Raw genomic sequence first — 25531 nt, 5'->3', positions numbered from 1 at the left:
TTTTAAACATATATTTCTATATACAGTAAATCCATTTATCTATCTATCTATAACTATATCTATATATATTCATATAGATATATAGGTATAGATATATATTTTTATACAGATAAACTGTATATAGAAAATATATATTTAAAAAAAATATACTGTATATATATTTTAAGAAGAATATAGGTGTTTGAAGTATTCCTAAAGCACCACGGTTGGCCTAGCACACCTTCTGGTTACTGCTCGAGTGAAAAAAATTAAGGCTTATTTAGCACGCCAAAAAAAGTCTATGGACAAAAGGATTTTGCTCGTTTGCGATATCCGACCTCCTCGCTTGGTAAATTTTTACTTTCAACTAGTAATACCGCGCTATTAATTTACCTTCACTGCAGTTAGCGCGCAAGAGCGATAAAAAATAATTGTTCCACTTGTAATCTAGACCATTATTTCCAGGGTAAAAACTGCCTTTAGAGAATTTCAGCAGGGCTTCATAGTACTAGCGGGATTTCTTACAGAATCTTGTAAACCCAGAGGCCAGATAATCTGGCATTTAGGGGCACATTTATCAAGCTCCGTATGGTGCTTGATGCCCTGGGTTTCAGGTGAGCCTCCAGGCGAGCCGGAAACAGAAGTTATGAAGCAGCGGTCTAAAGACCACTGCTCCATAACCGATCCGCCTGCTCTGAGGCGGTGGACAGACATCGCCAGAAATCAACCCGATCGACTACGATAGGGTTGATTGACACCCCCTGCTAGCAGCCGTTTGGCCGCGAATCTGCAGGGGGCGGGATTGCACCAGCAGTTCAAAAGAACTGCTGCTGCAATGATAATTGCTGACAGCGTATGCTGTCTGCATTTATCGATGTGCAGCGGACATGATCCGCAATATTGGATCATGTCCACTCGCACAATAATAAATAGGCCCCTCTGTCACCATAAAGCAGTGTTTTTCCATTTTAGTCCTCAGGGCCCTTAACAGGCCAGATATTCAGGATAACCTGGAGAGCAGGTTAGTGTCCATGAGCAGCTGATTATTTCCCCTGTGCGCTAGTTCAGATATCCTTAAAATCTTGCCTGTTAGAGGATCCCGAGGACTTAAATTAAAAGACCCTGCCAAAAAGTAATTAGCACAGCCATGTGTAAACTTAGGTTTCCATTATCTCCTCTGAGAGGACAATTTTGGAATATAAATAAGTTAGTTCTTTGTGAGCAAACAGCGGCATGGAATACAGCAGTATTAGCTTGTGAAGTATGCCCTTCCAATTCTTGTGGAAACTGGAAAGCACACACTTTTTAGTAAAAGGGAACAAAAAAATAAACATTTAGGGCTAGACTGCAAGTGAGGCGCAAACGTTTTTTGCGCTAGCGCAATCGCGTTTTCGCAAGACAGCAATCTCGTTTTCGCAAGACATTTTAATTCAGCTGATATTAAAAGTGAAGCGAAATCACGATTGCGGTAGCGCAATTGCCTTTACGCTGCCTTCAAACCTTTCCGCGATCTAAGAGATGTGGTTAACAAAACGAAAACAAAAAGTTGCACAAAACTTTTCAAAAATACATTGGAAAGTACACTTACACTCATAAATAAACTATTAACCCCTAAACCGCCATCCTTGTGATGTGGGGGATGGCGGTTAATAATTTTAATTAGTGTTAGTACCTAAATATACTATTGACCCCTAAATCACCATCACCTCACAAAGCAATAAACTAACATCTAAACCCCTAACACCCTAACTTAGCCCAAATTAAAATACCCCTAAATTTACTAAAAGAAAATCCTACCTACCGCAAAAAAACAATTTATCTGTAAAATTAAATAAAAACCTATAAAAATATATAATTAGTGCGCCAGTGGTCTGGATGTTGCTAACACTATAAATATGAATATATAGTGTATATAAATGATCCAAATAGTGATAGTGTGAAAAAATAATAATAAATAAAACAAAATGAAGTGATTCCTAGACTAATTACTCAAATAACAGTGAATGTTAGTGAATAAATGTGATTTTGACAATATAACCCTTATCCTAAAAGGGGTACTAGCATAACCAGCAAAGCAATGGTCGTGTATTAAACACAAAGTTGTAATAATAACGTCCCATAAATAAAGTTCTTGTGATAATTGTGGTGGATGTAATGTCCAAATCACAGGAGGCAAGCACTTCTTCAAACGATCCCTGTTGGTGACCCAGGGGTAGATACTAAATAGATAAGGAGATAAAAGAAGGCGCCAACATAGTGCGATTACCAATGATAAGGAACACGCAGTGCAAGTAAAATCATATACTCACAAGATAGAAGACACTTGAAAAGTGTCACAAGTGCGTCCTGGACCCTCAGAGTCGTCCAGCTAACTCCCACTCCACTGTGGTAGTAAGAAACCGCTCGTCACTGCCAATCGAGGTAGCTACGCTAGTGGTCTCAGCTACGTTGGTGGTCTCGGCTGCAGTCAGTGTTGCAAGGGAACTGACTGAATGTCCACTCGATTCAGAATGTAACAATTCTGATCCGTAATCTCCCAAGAGGATTTAGGACCGCAAGGAGTTGGTAATGAGATGGCAAAATAAAACTTTACCAATGGTAGAAAAGAAAGTTCGTGGCTGCAATCTTAAAATGTATAAGACTTTAATGGCACAACGTTTCTCGGTCTGTACGTGAAAGTTTCCTCAGGTGCATAGGTGTACCACGAACTTTCTTTTCTACCATTGGTAAAGTTTTATTTTGCCATCTCATTACCAACTCCTTGCGGTCCTAAATCCTCTTGGGAGATTACGGATCAGAATTGTTACATTCTGAATCGAGTGGACATTCAGTCAGTTCCCTTGCAACACTGACTGCAGCCGAGACCACCAACGTAGCTGAGACCACCAGCGTAGCTACCTCGATTGGCAGTGACGAGCGGTTTCTTACTACCACAGTGGAGTGGGAGTTAGCTGGACGACTCTGAGGGTCCAGGACGCACTTGTGACACTTTTCAAGTGTCTTCTATCTTGTGAGTATATGATTTTACTTGCACTGCGTGTTCCTTATCATTGGTAATCGCACTATGTTGGCGCCTTCTTTTATCTCCTTATCTAAATAAAAACCTAACCTTACCTTTAAAATTAAAAACCTAACATTATACAAAATAAAAAAAATAACATTACACAAAAAAACTAAATATTACCTAAAAAAGCCCTAACATTACAGAAAAATAAAAAAAACTATCATTACACAAAATTAAAAAAAACTAACATTACCAAAAATAATTTTTTTTAATCCTATTCTAATACCCCTTAAAGAAAAAAAACAACTGCAAAATTAAAAAACAACCCTATTCAAAAAATAAACTACCAATAGCCCTTAAAAGGGCCTTTTGTAGGGCATGGTGAAAAAACCACTAACCCCTCTAACATTACAACCCCCCAAAATAAAAAAAACTTGCTTAAAAAACAAAATTACCCATTGTCCTGAAAAAGGGCATTTGAATGGGCATTGCCCTTAAATGGGTATTCAGCTCTTTTGCTGCCCAAAAATATAAAAACCCTAATCCATAAAAAAACAAAACAAAAAAAGAAAAAAACCTAACACTAACTACGCAATATAATAATTAAAAAAAAGTAACAGTAACCCCAAAATTGGTACTCACCGATGATGATGGGCGGCGCTTCATCTTCATCCCAGCAACGCTCCATCTTCATCCATCTTCAACACGGCGGTCCATCTTCTAACTTCATCCCGGTGGCAGTGGTGACAACGGCGGTCCTCCTCTTCAGATCAGCGACATGGAGATCCTCTTCATGTGGTCTCAAGCCACACACTGAATAGTGAATGCAAGGTACCACTTACAGTTATGCTGCACCACATTCAAGAGATTTAGCATATGGGTATCATGTCCCTTTAAAAGCACCTTTTGCATTTTAGATCTAACATACGGCTAGATTTAGAGTTTTGTCGGTAAGGACCCGCGTAGCTAACGCCGGCTTTTTTCTGGCCGCACCATAAAAATAACTCTGGTATTGAGAGTCCACATAAAGGCTGCGGCCTAGATTTAGAGTTTGGCAGTAGCCGTGAAAACCAGCGTTAGAGGCTCCTAACGCTGGTTTTAGGCTACCTCCGGTATTTGGAGTCACTCAAAAAAGGGTCTAACGCTCACTTTTCAGCCGCAACTTTTCCATACCGCAGATCCCCTTACGTAAATTGCGTATCCTATCTTTTCAATGGGATTTTTCTAACTCCGGTATTTAGAGTCGTGTCTGAAGTGAGCGTTAGAAATCTAACGACAAAACTCCAGCCGCAGAAAAAAGTCAGTAGTTAAGAGCTTTCTGGGCTAACGCCGGTTCATAAAGCTCTTAACTACTGTACTCTAAAGTACACTAACACCCATAAACTACCTATGTACCCCTAAACCGAGGTCCCCCCACATCGCCGCAACTCGATTAATTTTTTTTAACCCCTAATCTGCGGACCGCCACCTACGTTATCCTTATGTACCCCTAATCTGCTGCCCCTAACACCGCCGACCCCTATATTATATTTATTAACCCCTAATCTGCCCCCCACAACATCGCCGCCAGCTACCTACACTTATTAACCCCTAATCTGCCGTCCGCACGCCGCCGCCAGCTACATTATCCCTATGTACCCCTAATCTGCTGCCCTAACATCGCCGACCCCTATATTATATTTATTAACCCCTATCCTGCCCCCCACAACGGCGCCGCCACCTACCTACAATAATTAACCCCTAATCTGCCGACCGCAAAGAGCCGCCAGCTACATTATAGCTATGTACCCCTAATCTGCTGCCCCTAACATCGCCGACCCCTATATTATATTTATTAACCCCTAACCTGCCCTCCCTAACATCGCCGACACCTAACTTCAATTATTAACCCCTAATCTGCCGACCGAATCTCGCCGCTATTCTAATAAATGTATTAACCCCTAAAGCTAAGTCTAACCCTAACACTAACACCCCCCTAAATTAAATATAATTTAAATATAACGAAATTAATTCACTCTTATTAAATAAATTATTCCTATTTAAAGCTAAATACTTACCTGTAAAATAAATCCTAATATAGCTACAACATAAATTATAATTATATTATAGCTATTTTAGGATTAATATTTATTTTACAGGTAACTTTGTATTTATTTTAACCAGGTACAATAGCTATTAAATAGTTAAGAACTATTTAATAGCTAAAATAGTTAAAATAATTACAAATTTACCTGTAAAATAAATCCTAACCTAAGTTACAATTAAACCTAACACTACACTATCAATAAATTACTTAAATAAAATACCTACAATTACCTACAATTAAACCTAACACTACACTATCAATAAATAAATTAAATACAATACCTACAAATAACTACAATGAAATAAACTAACTAAAGTACAAAAAATAAAAAAGAACTAAGTTACAAAAAATAAAAAAATATTTACAAATATAAGAAAAATATTACAACAATTTTAAACTAATTACACCTACTCTAAGCCCCCTAATAAAATAACAAAGCCCCCCAAAATAAAAAAATGCCCTACCCTATTCTAAATTACTAAAGTTCAAAGCTCTTTTACCTTACCAGCCCTGAACAGGGCCCTTTGCGGGGCATGCCCCAAGAAGTTCAGCTCTTTTGCCTGTAAAAAAAAACATACAATACCCCCCCAACATTACAACCCACCACCCACATACCCCTAATCTAACCCAAAACCCCCTTAAATAAACCTAACACTAAGCCCCTGAAGATCATCCTACCTTGTCTTCACCATACCAGGTTCACCAATCCGTCCTGGCTCCAAAATCTTCATCCAACCCAAGCGGGGGCTGGCGATCCATCTTCCGGCGGCTGAAGAGGTCCAGAAGAGGCTCCAAAGTCTTCATCCTATCCGGGAAGAAGAGTAGATCCGGACCGGCAACCATCATCTTCCAAGCGGCATCTTCTATCTTCATCCGATGAGGACCGGCTCCATCCTGAAGACCTCCACCGCGGACCCATCTTCATCCGGCGACGTCCAACTGAAGAATGACGGTTCCTTTAAGGGACGTCATCCAAGATGGCGTCCCTCGAATTCGGATTGGCTGATAGGATTCTATCAGCCAATCGGAATTAAGGTAGGAATATTCTGATTGGCTGATGGAATCAGCCAATCAGAATCAAGATCAATCCGATTGGCTGATCCAATCAGCCAATCAGATTGAGCTCGCATTCTATTGGCTGATCGGAACAGCCAATAGAATGCGAGCTCAATCTGATTGGCTGATTGGATCAGCCGTCATTCTTCAGTTGGACGTCGCCGGATGAAGATGCGTCCGCGGTGGAGGTCTTCAGGATGGAGCCGGTCCTCATCGGATGAAGATAGAAGATGCCGCTTGGAAGATGATGGTTGCATGTCCGGATCTACTCTTCTTCCCGGATAGGATGAAGACTTTGGAGCCTCTTCTGGACCTCTTCAGCCGCCGGAAGATGGATCGCCAGCCCCCGCTTGGGTTGGATGAAGATTTTGGAGCCAGGACGGATCGGTGAACCTGGTATGGTGAAGACAAGGTAGGATGATCTTCAGGGGCTTAGTGTTAGGTTTATTTAAGGGGGGTTTGGGTTAGATTAGGGGATGTGGGTGGTGGGTTGTAATGTTGGGGGGGTATTGTATGTTTTTTTTTACAGGCAAAAGAGCTGAACTTCTTGGGGCATGCCCCGCAAAGGGTCCTGTTCAGGGCTGGTAAGGTAAAAGAGCTTTGAACTTTAGTAATTTAGAATAGGGTAGGGCATTTTTTATTTTGGGGGGCTTTGTTATTTTATTAGGGGGCTTAGAGTAGGTGTAATTAGTTTAAAATTGTTGTAAGATTTTCCTTATGTTTGTAAATATTTTTTTATTTTTTGTAACTTAGTTCTTTTTTATTTTTTGTACTTTAGTTAGTTTATTTCATTGTAGTTATTTGTAGATATTGTATTTAATTAATGTATTGATAGTGTAGTGTTAGGTTTAGTTGTAGGTAATTGTAGATATTTTATTTAATTAATTTAATGATAGTGTAGTGTAATTAATTTAATGATTTAATGATAGTGTAGGGTTTAATTGTAACTTAGGTTAGGATTTATTTTACAGGTAATTTTGTTATTATTTTAACTAGGTAACTATTAAATAGTTATTAACTATTTAATAGCTATTGTACCTGGTTAAAATAATTACAAAGTTACCTGTAAAATAAATATTAATCCTAAAATAGCTATAATATAATTATAATTTATAGTGTAGCTATATTAGGATTTATTTTACAGGTAAGTATTTAGCTTTAAATAGGAATAGTTTATTTAATAAGAGATAATTAATTTCGTTAGATGTAAATTATATTTAATTTAGGGGGGTGTTAGTGTTAGGGTTAGACTTAGCTTTAGGGGTTAATACATTTATTAGAATAGCGGTGAGCTCCAGTCGGCAGATTAGGGGTTAATAATTGAAGTTAGGTGTCGGCGATGTTAGGGAGGGCAGATTAGGGGTTAATACTATTGATTATAGGGTTAGTGAGGCGGATTAGGGGTTAATAACTTTATTATAGTAGCGCTCAGGTCCGGTCGGCAGATTAGGGGTTAATAAGTGTAGGCAGGTGGAGGCGACGTTGTGGGGGGCAGATTAGGGGTTAATAAATATAATATAGGGGTCGGCGATGTTAGGGCAGCAGATTAGGGGTACATAGGGATAATGTAAGTAGCGGCGGTTTACGGAGCGGCAGATTAGGGGTTAATAATAATATGCAGGGGTCAGCGATAGCGGGGGCGGCAGATTAGGGGTTAATAAGTGTAAGGTTAGGGGTGTTTAGACTCGGGGTACATGTTAGAGTGTTAGGTGCAGACGTAGGAAGTGTTTCCGCATAGCAAACAATGGGGCTGCGTTAGGAGCTGAATGCGGCTTTTTTGCAGGTGTTAGGTTTTTTTTCAGCTCAAACAGCCCCATTGTTTCCTATGGGGGAATCGTGCACGAGAACGTTTTTGAGGCTGGCCGCGTCCGTAAGCAACTCTGGTATCGAGAGTTGAAGCTGCGTTAAATATGCTCTACGCTCCTTTTTTGGAGCCTAACGCAGCCTTTATGTGGACTCTCAATACCAGAGTTATTTTTATGGTGCGGCCAGAAAAAAGCCGGCGTTAGCTACGCGGGTCCTTACCGACAAAACTCTAAATCTAGCCGTGCGTTAGGCTCCAAAAAAGGAGCGTAGAGCATATTTAACGCAGCTTCAACTCTCGATACCAGAGTTGCTTACTGAAGCGGCCAGCCTCAAAAACGTGCTCGTGCACGATTCCCCCATAGGAAACAATGGGGCTGTTTGAGCTGAAAAAAAACCTAACACCTGCAAAAAAGCCGCGTTCAGTTCCTAACGCAGCCCCATTGTTTGCTATGGGGAAACACTTCCTACGTCTGCACCTAACACTCTAACATGTACCCCGAGTCTAAACACCCCTAGCCTTACACTTATTAACCCCTAATCTGCCGCCCCCGCTATCGCTAACCCCTGCATATTATTATTAACCCCTAATCTGCCGCTCCGTAAACCGCCGCTACTTACATTATCCTTATGTACCCCTAATCTGCTGCTCCTAACACCGCCGACCCCTATATTATATTTATTAACCCCTAATCTGCCCCCCACAACGTCGCCTCCACCTGCCTACACTTATTAACCCCTAATCTGCCGAGCGGACCGCACCGCTATTATTATAAAGTTATTAACCCCTAATCCGCCTCACTAACCCTATAATAAATAGTATTAACCCCTAATCTGCCCTCCCTAACATCGCCGACACCTAACTTCAATTATTAACCCCTAATCTGCCGACCGGAGCTCACCGCTATTCTAATAAATGTATTAACCCCTAAAGCTAAGTCTAACCCTAACACTAACACCCCCCTAACTTAAATATAATTTAAATATAACGAAAATAATTAACTCTTATTAAATAAATTATTCCTATTTAAAGCTAAATACTTACCTGTAAAATAAATCCTAATATAGCTACAATATAAATTATAATTATATTATAGCTATTTTAGGATTAATATTTATTTTACAGGTAACTTTGTATTTATTTTAACCAGGTACAATAGCTATTAAATAGTTAAGAACTATTTAATAGCTAAAATAGTTAAAATAATAACAAAATTACCTGTAAAATAAATCCTAACCTAAGTTACAATTAAACCTAACACTATACTATCATTAAATTAATTAAATAAAATACCTACAATTACCTACAATGAAACCTAACACTACACTATCAATACATTAATTAAATACAATACCTACAAATAACTACAATGAAATAAACTAACTAAAGTACAAAAAATAAAAAAGAACTAAGTTACAAAAAATAAAAAAATATTTACAAACATAAGAAAAATATTACAACAATTTTAAACTAATTACACCTACTCTAAGCCCCCTAATAAAATAACAAAGACCCCCAAAATAAAAAATGCCCTACCCTATTCTAAATTACTAAAGTTCAAAGCTCTTTTACCTTACCAGCCCTGAACAGGGCCCTTTGCGGGGCATGCCCCAAGAAGTTCAGCTCTTTTGCCTGTAAAAAACCCCCACATACAATACCCCCCCCCAACATTACAACCCACCACCCACATACCCCTAATCTAACCCAAACCCCCCTTAAATAAACCTAACACTAAGCCCCTGAAGATCATCCTACCTTGTCTTCACCTCACCGGGTATCACCGATCGGTCCTGGCTCCAAAATCTTCATCCAACCCAAGCTGGGGCTGGTAAGGTAAAAGAGCTTTGAACTTTAGTAATTGAGAATAGGGTAGGGCATTTTTATTTTGGGGGTCTTTGTTATTTTATTAGGGGGCTTAGTGTAGGTGTAATTAGTTTAAAATTGTTGTAATATTTTTCTTATGTTTGTAAATATTTTTTTATTTTTTGTACTTTAGTTAGTTTATTTCATTGTAGTTATTTGTAGGTATTGTATTTAATTAATGTATTGATAGTGTAGTGTTAGGTTTAATTGTAGGTAATTGTAGGTATTTTATTTAATTAATTTAATGATAGTATAGTGTTAGGTTTAATTGTAACTTAGGTTAGGATTTATTTTACAGGTATTTTTGTAATTATTTTAACTATTTTAGCTATTAAATAGTTCTTAACTATTTAATAGCTATTGTACCTGGTTAAAATAAATACAAAGTTACCTGTAAAATAAATATGAATCCTAAAATAGCTATAATATAATTATAATTTATATTGTAGCTATATTAGGATTTATTTTACAGGTAAGTATTTAGCTTTAAATAGGAATAATTTATTTAATAAGAGTTAATTATTTTCGTTATATTTAAATTATATTTAAGTTAGGGGGGTGTTAGTGTTAGGGTTAGACTTAGCTTTAGGGGTTAATACATTTATTAGAATAGCAGTGAGCTCCGGTCGGCAGATTAGGGGTTAATAATTGAAGTTAGGTGTCGGCGATGTTAGGGAGGGCAGATTAGGGGTTAATACTATTTATTATAGGGTTAGTGAGGCGGATTAGGGGTTAATAACTTTATTATAGTAGCGGTGCCATCCGCTCGGCAGATTAGGGGTTAATAAGTGTAGGCAGGTGGAGGCGACGTTGAGGGGGGCAGATTAGGGGTTAATAAATATAATATAGGGGTCGGCGGTGTTAGGGGCAGCAGATTAGAGGTACATAAGGATAACTTAAGTAGCGGCGCTTTGCGGTCGGCAGATTAGGGGTTAATTATTGTAGGTAGCTGGCTGCGACGTTGTGGGGGGCAGGTTAGGGGTTAATAAATATAATATAGGGGTCAGCGGTGTTAGGGGCAGCAGATTAGGGGTACATAAGGATAACGTAGGTGGCGGTCCGCAGATTAGGGGTTAAAAAAATGTAATCGAGTGGCGGTGATGTGGGGGGGCCTCGGTTTAGGGGTACATAGGTAGTTTATGGGTGTTAGTGTACTTTAGAGTACAGTAGTTAAGAGCTTTATGAACCGGCGATAGCCCAGAAAGCTCTTAACTACTGACTTTTTTCTGCGGCTGGAGTTTTGTCGTTAGAATTCTAACGCTCACTTCAGACACGACTCTAAATACCGGAGTTAGAAAAATCCCATTGAAAAGATAGGATACGCAATTGATGTAAGGGGATCTGCGGTATGGAAAAGTTGCGGCTGAAAAGTGAGCGTTAGACCCTTTTTTGAGTGACTCCAAATACCGGAGGTAGCCTAAAACCAGCGTTAGGAGCCTCTAACGCTGGTTTTCACGGCTACCGCCAAACTCCAAATCTAGGCCATAACATAATTAATACATGATCTAACCTGATGTAACAACGGTCCATTAGCCTGAATAAGTTTTAACCTGGAATTTTTAAGTGGGAGGCAGCTCCCCTAATGTAATACCTAATATCCTACCAAATATCTATTAAAAGTAATAATTTTATTATTTATTATGGGAGGCTGGAACCATCATTTTGGTTACATAGAAGCTCCCAAGGTATGATAATTAATAACCACCTTTGCTTGTTAAATCTAACACAATAAACACTTGGGGGCCTATTTATGAAAGACCTGTCGGACATGATCCGACATTGCTGATGATGTCCGACAGACCTCGCTGAATGCGGATTTTAATTCTATATACTTGCTGTTCTGGTGTATTACTATGTATACACTTTGCTGGGAATACTGGATTATTTTTGCTGGTTGCTGTGGTTTGCCTATTGCTAACAGTCAACTGGGCGGCTGTGAGGTCCCAGTACGCTGTTATTGCACCTGGAGGAGCTTTGTATCTTGTAAGTATAATCTTATGGTTACACTTTGCTCCTGTGCAAACGTTACTGGGCTATGTTGGTTTGCCTCTCTTGTCTACTCAGGCACCTGACTATAGGCCTTCCTAAGGATTGGATCTCTGCTGAGGGTTATCAGTGAGCTGGACCACTGCGAAGTTCCAGTCTGTCCCACTAGCACCGCTGGGTGCTTTTTGTTTGTGAGTATATACATCTACCTGCATCTACATACATATGCTCTGGTGGTACTAGGCCATGGTGGCGTCTCTGTTCTTCTCTCTTTACTGAATTGCGGCGATGTCTGTGTGCCTTCTCAGAGCAGGTGGACAGGTTATGGAGCAGCGGTCTTTAGACCGCTCCTTCATAACTGGTGTTTCTGGCGAACCTGAAGGCTCGCAAGAAACACGGGGAGCTTGATAGATATTCCCCTTGATCTAATCAGAATTAACAAAGATTGAGCCCCTCAAATTAAATACCTAATATCTCTGTTATGATGTTAGATCTTACAAAACAACTGACTGATCGTACTTGATCTAACAAATATCTATTAAATTAAATAACTTTTTGTCCAATTTTTTGTTAAGGGGGCTGATGATGACCAAATAATTGTTAATACCTTGTATGCTAGATCTAACCAAAACAACAATTGATCAAAACCTGATGTTACAAAGATCTAACCAACTGAAGTTTGTTTTAAAATTTTGATTTGGGGGCTAACCCAGCTGAGGTGCCTTCACAACCCATTATCCTTAGCCTATGCCTTTTTTCAAGTTCTGCAGCAAAATTTTGCAAAGTACTTATTAGTCATCTGTTCTTGTTTCTCAATCTGGTGTGCGCTATGCCTGCCAGCTTATGTTTCTCTGTTTTTCTATGTCTTACAATCAAGCTGCACATCTGTGCCTTTAAAGTGCTAGTTTTTAGTCCATTTTCTATTGCATCTGCCTGTTTCCTACAATCAGGTTTTTCGTTTCTTGTTTTTCATCTGTACTTCTAAAATGTCTCTTGTCAAGCTTTGTGTAGTGTCAGCTCATTCACCAAGCTCCCAGTGTCTGCTCACTGTCCATCTGCAAGTGTAGAGTCAGTGTCAGCGCACTCACCAAGCTTCCAGTGTCTGCTCACTGTCCATCTTCAAGTGTAGAGTCAGTGTCAGCTCATTCACCAAGCTTCCAGTGTCTGCTCACTGTCCATCTTCAAGTGTAGAGTCAGTGTCAGCGCACTCACCAAGCTCCCAGTGTCTGCTCACTGTCCATCTTCAAGTGTAGAGTCAGTGCCAGCGCACTCACCAAGCTTCCAGTGTCTGCTCACTGTCCATCTTCAAGTGTATAGTGTCAGCGCACTCACCAAGCTTCTATTGTATGCTCACTCAATAGAAACAAAAAGAAAGGGTGCCTCCTAGTATAGCCAATAAATGGTATAATGTTTATAATATTTATAGAAATATACTCACAATGTGAGAAGGCAAAGATAATGCCTAGGAACATGGTCTGAGAACTCACAGTGTCCCAGTAAACTGTGCACAAAGATGGGCTGCTCCTTCCAGAATCAGTGCAAAATTCAAATGATCTATAATGGAGAAAGAAGAAGGGCGACTCCTAGTGCAGATCAGTAAGGTATTCTTAACCCTGTAAAGGGAACCCAAAATAGAACGGTACTCACATTAGGTAAAGCACCCAAAGATGCAAGTAACACAGACTGGACTATTAGTGGCCCACTACACGTCACCAAACGACTCCCAGGTGTGTATGTTCCAAGCGGTCTTAGTGTGGCAAAAAGAGACTCAAAAAGTGCTTCATTCGGTAAAAGTTTGTTTATGAATTAATAAGGTACAAAAAATAAAATACAAAGGTTAAAACCAACAGTATTAATTGCTACGCGTTTCTCGGTGTCTACCACGCCATTTCCTCAGGCACATAATACTGACAGCACTCAGAGTCTCAAATATACCCACCCACTACCAATCATCAACAAGAAAAAGGAAAACTCCCAACCTCACAGGTGATTAATTACCAAGCTCAGTGCTCAAGTATAATAGATATCTAAACATGTTTATACAATATAATATAGGCACATAATAACAATAGAATCTCATATATATATATATTTTGCACAAATAAACAATAAAATAACAAAAATAAGGGCATATACATGATATAACTGGCCTCTTGGCAATAAATATACACTAAATCTTTATGGCCCATATATTCATTCAACGGTCCGACATACACAAATATTTTGCACAAATAAACAATAAAATAACAAAAATTGTGATTTGTGTGTACTCTCGAGTGTGACTGATAAAATCCGCTAATGATGGATATTTGCCGATTAAGTAGACAGTAAAAATTAAAAGCGATTTGTGCATGACGTATGTAGGACAACCCCCATAAGGCATACAATGATCTCTACGAATCCGGATAGAAGGTGTGGTTAAATAAACCAATAATGTCGCACATACGTCAGTCACATATCACAAGCAGGTTACATTGTAACGCAAACATAAGAATCGCGCTGCAAGTACCTATTGCATATAGCTAATAACCTATATAGTAAATATTCAAACGAACAAAGCAATTTAATCATTTGAGGGTATGATATGTCGACAAGAGTTCCCTGTATATTATTAGAATAGTGTTTCAGTACCCAAATTATCAAAATATAACCTAATAGGACCGCTACGGGCGTAGAAACTAGATACATAATAGAACAGTTCAGTGAATAACCCAAAAATAGGTTGAAAAAATAAATGTATACCTAACAGTGAAAATATAATGCAGTGATGTGAACCAACAATTATGATCTCATACGTGAATATTTCTTAAACAATATATAAACTTTGGTGAAATAATATTATAATGTTCATGTTAAAACTAAATATTAATATATAATATGTACTATTGTAAATGTTTAAATGGCCTATAATGTAGCCATTAAACTAGCCTAATAAGTGTTAGAATATAGTATAAGAAAAAGTGAATTATCAAAATAAACAGCTATCGCTGTAGATATATGGGCTACTATATGTGGTGATAAAAAAAATAATAATATATAAATATATTGTCATAAAGAAAGAATTAGTGAATGAATTACTAATTGAAATAAACTTATGTTATATGAACAATTGTGTAATAAATGTGATAAAGTGTGTGTAAAAATTAATTCTAATCTAGAAGGCCCCAGTATCTATGACCTCATTAAGGCCATCTGGGTGAAGCGATCCAAATTTATAGATCCAATATGTCTCACGTTGGTGGAGCCTAGACATTCTGTTGTGAAGGTTATTGATAGGAATAATTTCTAATGGTGTAATTTTCCTTAAAGGGACACTGAACCCAAATTTTTTCTTTCATGATTCAGATAGAGCCTGCAATTTTAAGCAACTTTCTAATTTACTCCTATTATCATTTTTTCTTCGTTCTCTTTCTATCTTTATTTGAAAAATGCATCTAAGTTTTTTATTTTTTGGTTCAGAACTCTGGACAGCACTTTTTTATTGGTAGATGAATTTACCCACCAATCAGCAAGAACAAGGTTGTTCACCAAAAATGGGCCGGCATCTAAACTTACATTCTTGCATTTCAAATAAAGATACCAAGAGAATGAAGAAAATTTGATAATAGGAGTAAATAAGAAGGTTGCTTAAAATGTCATGCTCTATCTGAATCATGAAAGAAAAAAATTGGGTTCAGTGTCCCTTTAAACATTCCTCTGTGCCATGTGCTTGAGTATGATGTCTTGAGGTACTATATTTATCCAAGCCTCTTTCTATGCATCTAAGGTGTTCAGACCATCTTTGTCGTACCTTCCTACATTGTCTGCTCACTGTCCATCTTCAAGTGTAGAGTGTCAGCGCACTCACCAAGCTTCCAAGGTCTTCTCACTGTCCATCTTCAAGTGTAGAGTGTCAGCGCACTCACCAAACTTGTCTCCTCACTGTCCATCTTCAAGTGTAGAGTGTCAGCGCACTCACCAAACTTCCAGTGTCTGCTCATTGTTTAACTTCAAGTGTAGAGTGTCAGTGCACTCACCAAGCTTCCAGTGTCTGCTCACTGTCCATCTTCAAGTGCAGAGTGTCAGCGCACTCAACAAGCTTCCAGTGTCTGCTCACTGTCCATCTTCAAGTGTAGAGTGTCAGAGCACTCACCAAGCTTCCAGTATCTGCTCAGTGTAAAAATAGGTTAAAAAAATAAATGTATACCTAACAGTGAAAATATAATGCAGTGATGTGAACCAACAATTATGATCCCATAACTGAATATTTCTTAAACAATATATAAACTTTGGTGAAATAATAATCTAATGTTCATGTTAAAACTAAATATTAATATATAATATGTACTATTGTAAATGTTTAAATGGCCTATAATGTAGCCATTAAACTAGCCTAAGAAGTGTTAGAATATAGTATAAGAAAAAGTGAATTATCAAAATAAACAGCTATCGCTGTAGATATATGGGCTACTATATGTGGTGATAAAAAAAAATAATAATATATAAATATATTGTCATAAAGAAAGAATTAGTGAATGAATTACTAATTGAAATAAACTTATGTTATATGAACAATAGTGTGATAAATGTGATAAAGTGTGTGTAAAATTTAAATCTAATCTAGAAGGACCCAGTATCTATGACCTCATTAAGGCCATCTGGGTGAAGCGATCCAAATTTATAGATCCAATATGTTTCATGTTGGCGGAGCCTAGACATTCTGTTGTGAAGGTTATTGATAGGAATAATTTCTAATAGTGTAATTTTCATTAAACATTCCTCTGTGCCATGTGCTTGAGTATGATGTCTTGAGGTACTATATTTATCCAAGCCTCTTTCTATGCATCTAAGGTGTTCAGACCATCTTTGTCGTAACTTCCTACATTGTCTGCTCACTGTCTATCTTCAAGTGTAGAGTTTCAGTGCACTCACCAAGCTTCCAGTGTCTGCTCACTGTCCATCTTCAAGTGTAGAGTGTCAGCACACTCACCAAGCTTCCAGGGTCTTCTCACTGTCCATCTTCAAGTGTAGAGTGTCAGCGCACTCACCAAGCTTGTCTGCTCACTGTCCATCTTCAAATGTAGAGTGTCAGCGCACTCTCCAAACTTCCAGTGTCTGCTCACTGTTTAACTTCAAGTGTAGAGTGTCAGTGCACTCACCAATCTTCCAGTGTCTGCTCACTGTCCATCTTCACGTGCAGAGTGTCAGCGCACTCAACAAGCTTCCAGTATCTGCTCACTGTCCATCTTCAAGTGTAGAGTGTCAGAGCACTCACCAAGCTTCCAGTATCTGCTCACTGTCCGCCTTCAAGTGTAGAGTGTCAGCACACTCACCAAGCTTCCAGTGTCTGCTCACTGTCCATCTTCAAGTGTAGAGTGTCAATGCACTCACCAAACTTCCAGTGTCTGCTCACTGTCCATCTTCAAGTGTAGAGTGTCAGCGCACTCACCAAGCTTCCAGTATCTGTTCACTGTCCATCTTCAAGTGTAGAGTGTCAGCGCACTCACCAAGCTTCCAGTGTCTGCTCCCTGTCCATCTTCAAGTGTAGAGTGTCAGCACACTCACCAAGCTTCCAGTGTCTGCTCACTGTCCATCTTCAAGTGTAGAGTCAGTGTCAGTGCACTCACCAAACTTCCAGTGTCTTCTCACTGTCCATCTTCAAGTGTAGAGTGTCAGCACACTCACCAAGTTTCCAGTGTCTGCTCACTGTCCATCTTCAAGTGTAGCGTGTCAACGCACTCAACAAGCTTCCAGTGTCTGCTCACTGTCCATCTTCAAGTGTAGAGTGTCAGCGCACTCACCAAGCTTCCAGTATCTGCTCACTGTCCATCTTCAAGTGTAGAGTGTCAGTGCACTCAACAAGCTTCCAGTGTCTGCTCACTGTCCATCTTCAAGTGTAGAGTGTCAGTCCACTCAACAAGCTTCCAGTGTCTGCTTACTGTCCATCTTCAAGTGTAGAGTGTCAGCACACTCACCAAGCTTCCAGTGTCTGCTCATTGTCCATCTTCAAGTGTAGAGTGTCAGCGCACTTACCAAGCTTCCAGTGTCTGCTCACTGTCCGCCTTCAAGTGTAGAGTGTCAGCGCACTCACCAAGCTTCCAGTATCTGCTCACTGTCTGCCTTCAAGTGTAGAGTGTCAGCACACTCACCAAGCTTCCAGTGTCTGCTCACTGTCCATCTTCAAGTGTAGAGTCAGTGTCAGCGCACTCACCAAGCGTCCAGTGTCTGCTCACTGTCCATCTTCAAGTGTAGAGTCAGTGTTAGCGCACTCACCAAGCTTCAAGTGTCTGCTCACTGTTCATCTTCAAGTGTAGAGTGTCAGCGCACTCATCAAGCTTACAGTGTCTGCTCATTGTCCACTGTTCATAGAGTCAGTGCCAACGCACTCACCAAACTTCCAGTGTCTACTCACTGTCCACCTTCAAGTGTAGAGTGTCTGCTCACTGTCCATCTTCAAGTGTAGAGTCAGTGTTAGCGCACTCACCAAGCTTCAAGTGTCTGCTCACTGTTCATCTTCAAGTGTAGAGTGTCAGCGCACTCATCAAGCTTACAGTGTCTGCTCATTGTCCACTGTTCATAGAGTCAGTGCCAACGCACTCACCAAACTTCCAGTGTCTACTCACTGTCCACCTTCAAGTGTAGAGTGTCAGCGCACTTCCAGTGTCTACTCACTGTCCACCTTCAAGTGTAGAGTGTCTGCTCACTGTCCATCTTCAAGTGTAGAGTCAGTGTTAGTGCACTCACCAAGCTTCAAGTGTCTGCTCACTGTTCATCTTCAAGTGTAGAGTGTCAGCGCACTCATCAAGCTTACAGTGTCTGCTCATTGTCCACTGTTCATAGAGTCAGTGCCAACGCACTCACCAAACTTCCAGTGTCTACTCACTGTCCACCTTCAAGTGTAGAGTGTCAGCGCACTCACCAAGCTTCCAGTATCTGCTCACTGTCCGCCTTCAAGTGTAGAGTGTCAGCGCACTCACCAAGCTTCCAGTGTCTGCTCACTGTCCATCTTCAAGTGTAGAGTGCCAACGCACTCACCAAACTTCCAGTGTCTACTCACTGTCCACCTTCAAGTGTAGAGTGTCAGCGCACTCACCAAGCTTCTAGTTCCTGTTCACTCTATTTCTGTGTTGCTGAAACATTTTTTCTATGTTCATATGGACAGTTACTATCCAGTGTTTGTGTTGTGATATCCTTCACAAAGTTACTTTACTTTTACTACTTGCATATGGGCTTCTTCTTTAATGCACTGCTTGGACTTAGCTTAAAGTGACATTATACACTAGATTTTTCTGTGCATAAATGTTTTGTAGATAATCTATTTATATAACACATACAGGTTTTTTTAAATAATGTATAGTTTTGCTTATTTTTAAATAATTTTCTCTGATTTTCAGACCCTTAACCAAGCCCCAACGTTTTAGGAGAATACGATGTATACCTACTCCAGCTTGCTCCTGTTTGTGTAAAGAGTCTTTACATATACAAAGGAAGGGGGAGGGGGAAGTGTCTGCTATTTCCCACTTGCAGTGGGTGTCCCTGCTACCTTTTTAACGGAGCTAAACTGGGAGCTTCTAAGTAAGTTTTTAAACGGTTTTATACTGGATTTTTAGATAAGTATCTGTGCATATTATTCTTTATAGTAGTGTCTATTACATGCAGTTAAATTAAAATTGGTGTATACTGTCCCTTTAAGAAATCTGGGGAGCTAATGAAAAGAATCATATGTGTGTAGCTAACAATCACCATTTTGGTCCCAGTAACAGCCAAATGGCTAGATTACGAGTTTTGCGTTATGGCTGTGTGCAAATAGCGCATGCGTAATGTTTATTGCGCACTCTTTGTAACGTTGGTATTACAAGTCGGAAAAGAACGTTGTTACACATTGCGTTAACATGAATACTGCGTTTATTTCACTTGCGTAATCACGACCGCGTAATTGATTCCCCCATAGAGATCAAAGGAAACAGAAAAAAGAAAGATTTTTCATATAAAACTCGATATCGCGAGAACTACACATTGCTCTGTCACATTACACATACAATTTAATGGACACAAATAATAATCATGTCAAATGTACAAACAACAATCGCTCACACAACATAGCAGATTCACATTCAACATTCACAATTATTTACAAAAAATACTACATAACATTTACACAAAACAAGGATTCAACAAATACGTTTGGATCTGCAACACGGAACAAAAGAACAAGAAAAAAAAATTACACACTTATACACAAACCAAACATTCGAATTGGCGATTAGGAAATATTTTAAAAAATAAAGATTTAGAACAGTTAACAAATACGATACAATCAAAAATTGTAATTTTGATTTTGCAATACTAAATTATGATAATGTTATGCAAATGATCACTATGACATCATCACATTATACACATTCCTTAAAAACATATGTGGATTTAGAAACTCAATCTGAGCATGTGCAAATTACTACTCCATATTGCACACATACAAATCTTCACAAAAGCACACCTGGACCTTGTTTACTTTGCAAATCGGTACATCATTAATCATTTACATAGGGTATATAAGCACGCTCTGAACATGGCTACCTTGAATGTATTGCTTTTTCGAGACAGGTACAGGTCTAGGCATTGGAGGTTAGAGATAGTGAGAGATAGTCAGAGATAATTAGAGAGAGATAGTGAGGGATAGTGAGGGATAGTGAGAGAGCGAGATAGTGGGAGAGAGAGTGAGAGAGAGATAGTGAGAGAGAGAGAGATAGTGAGTGAGATAGAGAGATAGTGAGAGAGAGAGATAGAGAGAGATAGTGAGAGTGATATAGTGAGAGAGAGTTTGTGTATGAATCTGTCTGGTTGAGTGTGCGAGTGCTGCGTTGTTTGTCATTTTACACACAAACACATTCAATACCTACATACACATACCAGTAACACTACATACACACACATACACTCCATATCCCATTCCCTTTAAACATATACCCATCCCATAGTTATATTTGGTTCTTTTTAGACCAACTTATTGTTTACACACCCTCATTTAGTCCTTTTTTATATATTTGTCTGTTTATTACTACCCCTTACCCTATTTTCTAGAACCCATTCACAGTTTGAGCACTTTTTACTTTTGTTTCATTATTTTGACCCCCTTTCATTTGTGCACTTTCACCTTCTGAAAAGGTATGGAGTAGGAGTAGGGAGTAGGGAGTAGCGAGTAGGAGTAGGGAGAAGATAAGTGACGAGATTAGGGAGGAGATTATGCAGCAGATTAGGGATGAGATGAGGCAGGAGATTAGGGAGGAGATTAGGGAGAAGAGTGAGAGAGGAAGGGGGAGAGGAAGAAGGAGAGGTCTGGGTGGGTGGGCCAAGCCACATTTTTGAAGATGAACAAGTGGCTGGGCCCAGTGGGACAAGGCAGGAGCGCAGAGAGGGCGCAATACAGTCTGGAGAACAGAGGCTCACATAACAGGGGAAGCCCAGGCAGAGGGAGGAGAGGTATACCAGGGAGGAGAACATAAACATATATTCCACTGCAAGGGGTTTGTTGTAATATTTTTTTGGTTATATTTATGAGCTGCCTTGCATTTAATTTATGCAGCTCATTCAACAGTTCTTGACTTGATTTATTATTGTGGGTTATATATTTGATTCACACATTATATGTTACACCATAGCGCCCTCTAGTGATTTAGTCACCTATTTATCTTATAATGGCCTATATGGAGAGAGCTAGGAGGCTGCAGGCACCGAAGGCCGCCCCTTCAGTGAAGAAAAAGTTGTGGCTGGAGATCAGGTATGCTGTCAACGCAGTGGGGGGGTTCAGAAGGGACTTAAAATCTATACAACACTGCTACCGGGATTGCAAAAGCGAGCTTATCACGGATACCAGGCAGCCAAGGCTTCCCCCCACCCCCCTACTACATGGCTCACTCCCTGTTACATTAGATTTGGCCATTTCATGACTTATGGGATCTCTCAGATGCGTGATATGTGTTGTTTTGCTGTGTACACTTGGTCATGGAAGAGCTGATCTATGACCGGGAAAAACCCTCCTAGGCTAGCCGGGCTCCTGGAACTCCCGGTCGACCACCTTACAACTGACACCCGCCTAACCCTCTCAGGCTGGCCGGGCTCCTGGAACTCCCGGTTGGCTACAGAACAGCAGGACACCAGCTAATTTTAACCCTGGTTGCTCCAGCGGCCCTTTGACCCAGAGCTCCGCTCTTTTGGGAATTGGTAGCCCCTAGGGAGGACAAGAGGTGGGGGGATTACTGGAGGGGAGCTCCTTTGGGAACCAGAGTTTTTGGACACCCCTACCCCATAACTTCAACGGGCTGTATCTCCGGTCCCCAGTAACGAATCATGCCACTTTTTGAACTGTGGCATCTGGGGACTGCTGCCGCTCCACTGGGACCACCCTGAAACCATCACATCTGGGTCCTGGGATTCTGTGGGACTATGGCTGCTAGGGAGGCACAGGTCTGTCTGGAGGGGCGGGAATGGTGGGAAAATTGTGGGATTGTCCATTGTCTTATCAAGATGAGCTTTGTGTATAAAAGGAGTGTATGTTTTACAATAAAATCAGTACCTGTTTCACCTGAATGCTAGTATGTCTAGTTATTTGGGAGGGCTCCAGCTAAAATCACTTTCCTGGGCTACATAGCAGCCTGTTCCAGGCAGAGGAAGGACCCTCTGGCAGAGCTACCTAGTCTGGGTAGCTGGAGTCTGCCACAGGGTGGGACCCTGAATACTGGTGCTGTCGGGCATCAGGGGTGGCTACAGGCTGTGGTCACTTGCCAGCTATATAGCTGCAGTCAGCAGGGAGGAAGCAGGACCCATTTGGCGGAGCTACCCAGTCGGGGTAGCCGGGGTATCCGTCACATTGGCTGGCAGCGGTGGTATCTGCTTCTTCAACATGATTCCTGCTGACAGAGGAGAAGGGCCACAGTAGCCGGTATCTAAGGAGAGTACAGGAGGTGCTGGCCCAGCTGGATGGTCCTATTTACCAACAGGACGAGCTGGAACAGAGGGACCTGATCTGCCGGGACCTCTGGTGGGAGGCTCTTCAACAGGAGCGGGACAATGGAAAGGTCCTCATCATGAATGACACAAGGTTCCGGGTTCGGCGGACCTTGAGAGTGTCTTTCCTAGGAAAACAGCCAAAGAAGGAATGGCTATCTGTTCTACATAGACTGGTCCAGCAAGAGATGTGGGTGGAGGACAGCTACCGGGCCCTCCAATGGTTCGCTATGCAAGCGCAGCCATGGCTGGAGGATGGCTCCCCCACAGAGGGCTTTGGCTTTGGCGGCCCTGGATTGCTATTTACAAAAAGGACAGAATACCCACAGTTTGGGAGTGAGACGGACCAGGTTCTGGAGGATATCTCTGGGCTCCAAGAGGAACTGCTGGATCTCTTGGAGGAATCCTGGCTACTAGACGATCTGGATTTTATAAGTGACCAGGAAGAGGCACTGGTCAAGGAATACAAGAGGCTGCTAGATCTCGTTAAGCAGCGTGTCAAGGCTATACAGGTTCTGGGGTTGTCAGAGCCTGTACCTTTTAAGATCCAGCAGGTATCACCTAGGCCTGCCTACCAACTAATAAAGCACCTGAGTCTACAGCGCTCTGTGCTTAGTATTTTGTATTAGCAGTCTAAGAGCTGCTGTTTCACTGAGCTCTCCTCACTAACTTGGATTACAAGGATTTATAATATTGAACATTATTCCAGCAAGAGTTATTTCTTTGTATACTACTCCATTATTACTTCTCACCTAACCACATCATATCAACTGTGTTTAAAGTGACATTTCCTAACTACCGTTTCAAGGATCCTGGCTGCAGATTAACCTGGCGTCTGACTCTATTGTTTTTTCTGCTCTCTCCGCTCTGAGTAAGCACTGCCTCTCCCTCTACGAGCAGTTCAGCTCAGGACAGGTTCAGCTAACACGGAGACTCTCTCTACGGAACTTCAAGCTGCTTGTGAGATGCACAACCTATCCCGGAGTTAACTCCTCCCACTCACTGGTCATTTCGGTTTCTCTGCATTCTAACAGCAAACCCCAGTCGCTTAGGAGAAGCGATTATCCACTGGCATACTCCTGCATTTCTGCAGTCATCTCCAGACAGTGAGTAACCAAACTGCTACCGGATACAAAGTAAGACTTTACTCGTTCCATATTAACTCTGCTAGCTACAAGGTTATTCATTCCGGTTTACATATAATTACAGCTCAGTCATTGATAGACATAAGAGCTGTTTAGACTTGACAGAGATATTTGTTATTTTCAGCGTGTGTTTTCTACCAAACCTCAACTCTCATAACACGCTTCCTTGCTGATTGTTATTTCTTCAGTCTTTCTCTGAACTTTCACTTGTAGTTCAGTTTTCATTTGCCTTCAATTTAATTAAGGTATTGCTATAAGACTAACTTCACTTCCATGCTGCAGATTGCACTTCCCCAGTAGTGCATCTTGGCATGGAGCTGATACAAAACCTACCTTATATATATATATATATATATATATATATATATATATATATATATATATATATATATATATATATATATATATATATATATATATATATATATATATATATATATATAAATCTGAACTGACATTCTGCAGTTGTGCTCCAAAAAAACCACTAAAGCACATTCTTCGCTCTAAGAGAGTAATTGAGATATATTACATAATACTAAGCCCCAGAAATTCCACAGCTTGTATATAATCTCACACAGAGGGTAGACCAGATTGCTCAGGCGGTTAGAGACCTGCAGGTTGAGAACCAATCACTGCGTGACATTATAAAAGAATCTATTGCTCTGAAAGGTACTCATGACACACCACCACAGGTCTCCTTACCTGAAACATTTTCAGGTAACAGGAAATGCTACAAACAATTTAAAAATGCCTGTCACCTGCTTTTCAGCCTTCGCCCTCGCAGTTACCCAACAGACCGAATAAAAGTTCTTTCTGTTGTCTCATTTCTCCGTGGAGAACCTAGGGGTTGGGCAGACAATCTGTGCGTACATCAAGACCCCATAATGTCATCACTCAGTCTTTTCTTTGACAACATGGATGAACTTTATCTGGATAAAGATGTCCAATTAACTGCGGAGACCATGATGAGAGACCTTAAACAAGGGAAGAGGCCCGTTGAGGACTATATTTCAGAATTTAAACTTTACGCCTCAGATTCGATGTGGAGTCCAGTCGCTCTCCGGAACCAATTTAGATTAGGGTTAGCCGAAACCCTCAAGGATGAGTTAGCACGTATAAATCTGCCACCCACCTTGGAAGCTTTGATGAGGGTTACAACCCAAATCGACAGAAGACTCCGTGAGAGGAGACATGAGAGATACCACACTGATAGCTCACCTAAACCAAGTTCATCCTCTGCTCACAGCTCTTCTATAAGCCCTACTCAACACTCTGTACCTATGGAGATTGGGGTTGTTCGAGGTCCCATTACAGCAGCAGAAAGATAACATAACCAAATAACTTATTGTGGTTTATCCCTTGTTTTACAGTGGGACCACAAAAGACTTCATACTGACGCCATCGTGGATTCCGGTGCTTTTGGAAACTTTATCGATTCCAGTCTAGTTATCACTAATAAAATACCTCTTGTCTTGAAAACAAAACCACTTTTTGTCAGAGTTATTGACGGATCTACTGTTACCACTGGTCCCATAACCCACCATACAATACCATTAGTAGTCATAACAAGTGAGGGTCATACTGAGCATATATCTTTTGATGTTTTGCCCTCACCACACTTCCCC

This window comes from Bombina bombina, chromosome 4 (genome assembly GCF_027579735.1).
Source record: "Bombina bombina isolate aBomBom1 chromosome 4, aBomBom1.pri, whole genome shotgun sequence".
Lineage (NCBI taxonomy): Eukaryota > Metazoa > Chordata > Amphibia > Anura > Bombinatoridae > Bombina > Bombina bombina.
The sequence above is the reverse complement of the archived record's forward strand: the minus strand, read 5'-3'. Positions refer to the sequence as shown.